The sequence below is a fragment of the Microtus pennsylvanicus genome, chromosome 16, assembly GCF_037038515.1.
Source record: "Microtus pennsylvanicus isolate mMicPen1 chromosome 16, mMicPen1.hap1, whole genome shotgun sequence".
NCBI lineage: Eukaryota > Metazoa > Chordata > Mammalia > Rodentia > Cricetidae > Microtus > Microtus pennsylvanicus.
The window spans coordinates 33942296-33950078 of NC_134594.1; positions in this window are offsets into that span (position 1 = coordinate 33942296).

Sequence of the window (7783 nt, forward strand, 5' to 3'; positions counted from 1 at the left end):
CGGGGTCCTGGAGACCACGTTCCTGAAAGAATTCACTGGCCAAAGAGAATCCCCAATGCAATTGAAGCGAGAATAACAGATATCCATTAGAGGGGTCCAGGCCAGCAGGAGAACACGGCCCACAGAATCAGCTAAACAGCGTCCACAGAGCCTCACAGAGACTGAACCACGGAGACTGCAGGGTTCTGCGCTAGGCCCTCTGCATACAGGCTGTGGCTGTTTAGCTTGGGGTTTTTCTGGGAGTCCTAAGGGTGGCAGTGGGGTGTCTCTGACCCTTCTGCCTGCTCCTGGGACACTTCCTCCCACCAGGTTGCCCCATTCTGCCATCTTATGGGGATTTGTACCTTGTTTTATTGTATCTTACTGCGCCCTCTTTGGTTGATATCCCTGGGTGTCCTGTTTTGTTATGAGAGGAAATGGAAGAACAGTAAATCTGGGGGAGAGGGGATGTGTGGAAGGGACCTGGGAGGAGTGGGGGGAGGGGAGGCCCTGGTCAGGATGTATTATATGAGAGAAGATTGAAAGAAAGGAAGAAAGAAAGAAAGAAGGGAAGGAAAAGAAGGAAGGAAGGAAGGATGGAAGGAGAAAATAACAGTTAACAAACAGCACTTAGCATTCCAAATTTCTATGATTTACCAGTATTTTATATTTCTCCTCTACATAATGTCTTTAAAATGTTAAAAAGGAGCCACTGTGAAATAGAAATAAAAAAGGGAGTTTCATTCTCCTATTGTTTTTTATAGTTAATCGTCTTTGTATTTCCATACTCATTCAATCAATGTTCACATATCACACTGGATGACTATTTTAACAGTGAAAATTTTAACTTTTCCATATTTCTCTGTATTTTCTCATAGACTATGAGAAAATTGTTTCTATTTCTCTAACAGAAGGAAATATACCACTGAAAGAAATCCCTTCTCATTTTTTTCAACTGTGACCATTCCATGCTGTTTTTTCTTTTTCTTTCTTATGTTTTACATACTAACCACAGTTTCCCCTCCCTCCTCTCCTAAGTCCCCTTCCCCACCTCCTTCTAGCCCTCCATCCTATCCACTCCTCCTCTCTCTCCATTCAGATGGGATAAGCTCTCCCTTGGATATCAACAAAGCATGGCATATCAAGTTGAGGTAGGATCAAGCTTTCCTCCCCTCTGCATCAAGGCCTAAGAAGGCATCCTACCATAGGGTATATGTTCAAAAAACCAGCTCCTGCATCAGGGACAGGTTCTGGTCCCATTTCTGGGGGCCTCACAGAAGGTCAAGCTGCACAACTGTCATCGAGATGTAGAAGGCTTAGCTGGGTTCCATCCGGCTCCCTAGTTGTCCTTCCAGAGTCCCTGTGCTGCCACAAGTTCAGGTCAGCTGTGTTTGTGGGATTTCCTGTTCTGATCTTGACCACCACCACGCTTCCCCACCCCCATTCTGCTCATATAATCCTTTCATCCTTTCTTCAACTGGACTCTGGGAGCTCTGCCCAGTGCTTGGCTGTGGATCTCTGCATCTGCTTCCATCAGTTACTGGATAAAGGCTCTATGATGACAATTAGGGTAGTTACCCATCTGATTACAGGGGAAGGCCAATCCAGTTACTCTCTCTACTATTACTAGGAGTCTTAGCTGGGGTCATCCTTATGGGTTCCTGGGAGTTTCCTTGGTATCAGGATTTGCCCTCACCCCGTAATTGCCCCCGTATCAAGATATGTCTTTCATTACTCTCTCCTTCCATCCCACCTCATCTCAAACATCCTGATCCGCACCCTCCCTGATTAACTCCACCCACCTCTCCACCCACATTTACCCAGGGCATCTCATCTAGTTCCTCTTCTCAGGGAGGTTGATGTGTACTCTTGTTACCTAGGGAAGCTCCTGGTTACCTAGCTTCTCTGGGGCTGAGGACTGTAGCCTGGTTATGCTTTGCTTTACATTTAATATCCACTTAAAAGTGAGTACATACTGTGTTTGTCTTTCTGGGTCTGGGTTACCTCACTCAGGATGATATTTTTTAGTTTCATCTATTTGCCTGCAAATTTCATTTTTCTTTTTTATGGTGAGTGATAGTCCATTGTGTAGATATACCACATTTTCTATATCCATTCTTCAGCTGAAAAGAATCTAGGTTGTTTCCAGTTCTTGATATTGCAAATAATGCTGCTATAAACATAGCTGAGCAATTGTCCTTGTGGTATGGTTGAGCATCCTTTGGATATATGCCCAAGTGTGCTATTGCTGGGTCTTGAGATACATTGATTCCCAGTTCTCTGAGAAATCGTCATAATGATTTCCAAAATGGCTGTACATACAGGTTTTCACTTCCTAGCAGTGGAGAAGTGTTCCCCTTACTCTCCATCTTCTCCCACATAGGCTATCAATAGCGTTTTTTTTTTTTTTTTGGTTTTTCGAGACAGGGTTTCTCTGTGGTTTTGGAGCCTGTCCTGGAACTAGCTCTTGTAGACCAGGCTGGTCTCTAACTCACAGAGATCCACCTGCCTCTGCCTCCCAAGTGCTGGGATTAAAGGTGTGCGCCACCACCGCCCGGCTGATGTCTAGTTTCTTGAGTTCTTTATATAAGTTGGCTATCAGTCCTCTGTCATGTGGGATTGGTGAAGAACTTCTCCCATTCTGTAGGCTGTCATTGTCATTTTGTCTGGTTGACTGTGTCTTTGGCCTTACAGAAGCTTCTCAGTTTCAGAAGGTCCCATTTATTAATTGTCGATCTCAATGTCTGTGCTATTTGTGTTATATTTAGGAAGTTGTCTCCTGTACCCATGCATTCAAGGCTACTTCCCACTTTCTCTTCTATCAGTTTCGGTGTAATTGGATTTATGTTGAGGTCTTTGATCTCTTTGGACATGAGTTTTGTGCAGGGCAATAGATATGGATCTAATTGCATTCTTCTACATGTCAACATCCGGTTACGCCAGCACCACTTGTTGAAGATACTTTCTTTCTCCATTGCATATTTTTGGCTTCTTTGTCAAATATTAGGTGTTCATAGGTGTATGGCCTTATGTTGGAGTCTTTCATTCAATTCCATTGATCAACCTGTCTATTTTGTGCCAATATCAAGCTGTTTTCATTACTATAGCTCTATATTAGAGCTTGAAGTCAGGAATGATGATGATACCTCCAGAAGTTCCTTTATTGTATGGGGTTGTTTAGCTACCCTGGGTTTTTGTTTTGCCATATGAGATTGAATATTGTTCCTTTAAGATCTGTGAAAAATTTGTTGAGATTTTGAGAGGAATTGCATTGAATCTGTAGACTGATTTTGGCAAGATTGCTATCTTTACTATGTTAGTTCTACTGATCATGAGCATGGGCGATCTTTCCATTTTTAGGTATCTTTTTCAATTTTTTCTTCAAAGACTTAAAAATTTTTGTCATATAGGTCTTTCACTTGTTTGGTTAGATTAACCCCAACATATTTTATGTTATTTATTGCTATTGTAATGGGTATTGCTTCTCTGATTTATTTTTAAGTCCATTTATAATTTGTATATAGGAGGGCTACTGATTCTTTGAGTTAATCTTGTATCCAGCCATGTTACTGAAGGTGTTTATCAGTTGTAGGAGTTCCCTGGTAGAATTTTGGGGGTCACTTATGTATACTACCATATCATATACAAATAGTGAACGTTTCTGCTTTTGTTGTTTTGTTGCTCTAGTTAGAACCTCAAGTACTATATGGAATAGATATGGAGAGAGTGGACATCCTGTCTTTTCCCTGATTTTAGTGGAATCTCTTTGAGTTTCTCTCTATTTGATTTGATGCTGGCTGTCGGTTTCCTGTATATTGCCTCTATTTATGTTCCTTGTATCCTTGCTCCCTCTAGAACCTTTATCATGAAGGGGTGTTGGATTTTGTCAAACTTTTTTTTCAGTGTCTAATGAGACGATCATACGATTTTTTTTCTTTCAATTTGTTTATATGCTGGATTTCGTTAACAGATTTTCATTGTTGAACCATCTCTGCATCTCTGGGATGATGCTGACTTGATCATGGCAGATGATTTTTTGATGTGTTCTTGCATTCGATTTGCCAGTATTTTATTGAGTATTTTTTGTATCAATGTTCATGAGTGAGATTGGTCTGTAATTCTCTTTCTTTGCTCCATCTTTTCTTTATAGGGTGACTATAGCTTCATAAAAAATGTGGCTATGTTCCTTCTCTTTTTAGTGTGTGGAACAATTTGGGAAGTATAGATAATCAGCTCTTCTTTAAAGTTCTGGTAGAATTCTGCACTGAAAGCATGTGGTTGGACCTGAGGTTTTTTTTTTTTTTTTTTTTTTGGTTTTGAGATTTTAATGACCGTTTCTATTTCTTTATGGGTTATAAATCTATTTAAATTGTTTATCTGGTCTTGATTTAGTTTTGGTAGGTAGAAACTATTAAGAAAGTTGTCCATTTCTTTTAGATTGTCCAATTTTGTGGAGTACAGGTTTTCATAGTATAGCCTCATGATCCTCTGCGTATCCTCAGAGTCTGTTGTTATGTTCCCCTTTTTTGTTTCTGATTTTGTTAATCTGGATATTATCTCTCCACCTTTTGATTAGTTTGGTAAGGGTTTGTCTATCTTGTTGATTTTCTCAAAGAACCAACTCTTTGTTTTATTAATTCCTTGTATTGTTCTCTTTGTTTCAATTTTATTTATTTCAGCCCTCCTGGGTATTTTTTTTTTTTGTTAGAGCTTTCAGGTGTGTTATTAAAACACTTGTGTTAGATATCTTCAGATCTTTTTGTAGGCAGTTAGTGCTATGAACTTTCCTCTTAGCACCGCTTTCATTGTATCCTTTGACTTTCTTTAAGGGATTTATTGATTTCTTCCATTTTTTTGTTTGTCTTTTCATAACTTCATTAAGGAAGTTTTTCGGTTTTTTTTTACAGCCTATATCATCTTTAAGAAGCAAATTTAAAATTCATTTTCTTGTGTTTCAGCTGCATTGGCATATTCAGGTTTTGCTGTTGTAGTGTAACTATGGTGATGCCATATTTCTCTTTTGGTTGTTGAATGTGTTCTTATACCAGCCTTTTCTCATCTTCTCTTCCAACTGGTATAGCTTGTGCCTGTACCTCTTCTTGTAACTGGTGTGGTTTGCACCTGTGCCTATGTAGTCTGCTGTTTTCCCAAATGGTAGTTTGCCCCTGTACCTATGTGGGGATGCAAGGGAGGGCTGGCCAGGGGTAGCATGTTCAGGTGTGTGCAGTTAGGTAGAAGAGTGGGTCTTGGCTGGACAGCATCCAGAGGTGGCAGAGGTGGAAGCACAGCCTACAGGTAGGTATCTCACCTGCTTGCAGTCTAGAGGGTTTACTCTCCGAAATCTCAGACTGATGGGGGAGATCCTGTCTCTATGAATTCTCAGACTGAACAGGTGAGATACTCTCTCTAGAAAATTTTCAGACTAAATGTCCTTCTTCTCATTTTTAAATAAAATTCTTCCACACGTGCTCCTCCAGCTGCAACCCCACCATGTACGTGTTTCTCACATGATACCATTAGGATCACCAGTCACCTGGACCACACCTCGCCATGATGGCCATTGCCTTCACTGCACATGTTTCTCACATGATACCATTAGGATCACCAGTCACCTGGACCACACCTCGCCATGATGGCCATTGCCTTCACTGCACATGTTTCTCACATGATACCATTAGGATCACCAGTCACCTGGACCACACCTCGCCATGATGGCCATTGCCTTCACTGCATCCTCTCTGTAAGATTTCTTAATTGTTGGTCAACATAGTCCATCTCCCACTGGCCCTAGAGTTTCCAAAAAGAAAGGCTCTCATTTCTAGCTCACTGGTGAACTAGGAGCCTATACTCATTTCCCCACAGTTGGCTCCACCTTCAGAGTACTCCCGCCTTGACCGAGTGTCTAGGGAGTCTTCACCTTCCAATGTGTGGCTGTTTCATATCGTCTCCCCTTGTACTTCAAGATGTTGCTGACAAAACTTAGTGAATAGATAGATTCTCTCAGGACTTGCTCCCTAGATGCCCTTCAGGGTTTGGCTTCATGTAATAAATTATTGCATGGGGTGAGTAACCTCTCCTCACTGCTGACAGCATGGGAATCCCTTCCGAGTTTTTGGGCTTACTCCAGTTTTCGCAGCATGTTTTCGAATGATTCCTCACTTCTGCTTGTCCTCCCTTTCTTACCAGAAGGCAGCTGCTTCTGAGCAATTACCCTTTGGTTGCCAAGGATACCCCTTGGCAATGGTATGTTTATCACTCACAGTGAATGTCCTAATCCTCTCAGGAAATGCTGTCCTAGAGCCATAAAATTATCAGTATATATTATGTTAAGTTATATTATTATTTTAAAACTAGTATTTTATACATTCAAATGTTGTTTGTTTCTTAGTCTTCCTCTAGGTTAGGAATTATTTTCCGGGGAAGAACTTTCTTCCTTGTGCAACGGCATCTGGAATCCTGTTGTTGAATCATCAGAACACTAACTAGTATGTTTTTTTTTAGGGCTACACTGGCTGCATCCGCTAAATGCAAAGAAAGAAAAGCAAAGGTGACAAAGAGCCACCTTGTGCTCTCAGAGGGTGGGGTCTTGGGAAAAGCACACTGATGGCTGCTCAATGTCTCATTTCCCAGCACAAGTCCTCAGGTACCTGGTTTTGGTTTTCTTTATTTCACGAGTGAAGAGGCATGCGCTCACATGGCTAATACACACTGAAACACAGACACAAAGGCACCTTCCTGGTTTAGATGCCTGAAAGAAAGAACATGAATGAAGTCTAGGATGGTAGATTCTCTTCACTACCTGGCACTTTTTTCCTTTCTTTGATCTCAACCCTTTATCCCATAGCAGGGCTCTTTATACCAGAGTCTTGTTTTGTTTCTCAACTCTGAGGATCCTAAAGAGTCAGGAATTCTCTGGTTGTGGGTGAATATTTCCAAGACTCAAACTCAGTTGCACACTACCACAAATGCAGTCCAAGTGGGAAGTCGTTTTATTTCCTCTGAAGGAAGGATTGTTCCTTTCACTGTATTTTGAACTTAGGTTCAAGAATCCGTGACTCAGGCCATGTGAATATTGGCGCAAATGGCCATGGGTGTTTAATTGCACATGATAAACATAGCCTTTTGGGTCCAAGATGCGACTTATGCTCTTTTTTCATTCCTTGCTGGGTTCCATCCCTGCAGATCTCTAACGGCTCTGGTAAAGGTCAGGCTGCCCTCTAGGAATAGTGACAGGTTTTGTCCTGACTTGTCTTTGCCTCTTAGCCAGGAAAACACCTGAGCCCAAATTACTTTCATCAACACAGACAAAGAGTATTCAAAGGTTTGACTACCCACAGCTTGTCAGATGTTACATGTCTTTTACCTTTCCCCAACATCATTACTTCAGATGTTTGGCCTTAGGGCTCAGGGAGGTATGTGGATGATGAAGCAGAAAATTCTAAGAGCCAGCGTGGATGGAAGACACCAGGGAAACAGTGCCCTGATTACTTTTATGGGCCCAGTGATGTCTTCACGGACAAGGGGGCTACTATACAGGAGCCAGCGTGACTCAGCATGACTGGGATGCTCCAGCCTCTAAGTGAAGCCAGGAAAGTGGCTCCTCAAGGCTTCTAGGAGGTGGATCACCCTGCACTTTGGCCCAAATTCAGTGGACCTGAGTTAGACTTAACAGTTTTCAGAAGTGTAACAGCATAAGTCTGTTTTCTTTTAAGATTGTGATAGAAATGTGTTTAAAGTAGCAGACAGTAAGATAGTGATGGGTTGGAAATAACCTAAAACCCGACAATAGGAGCCAAAATAACCT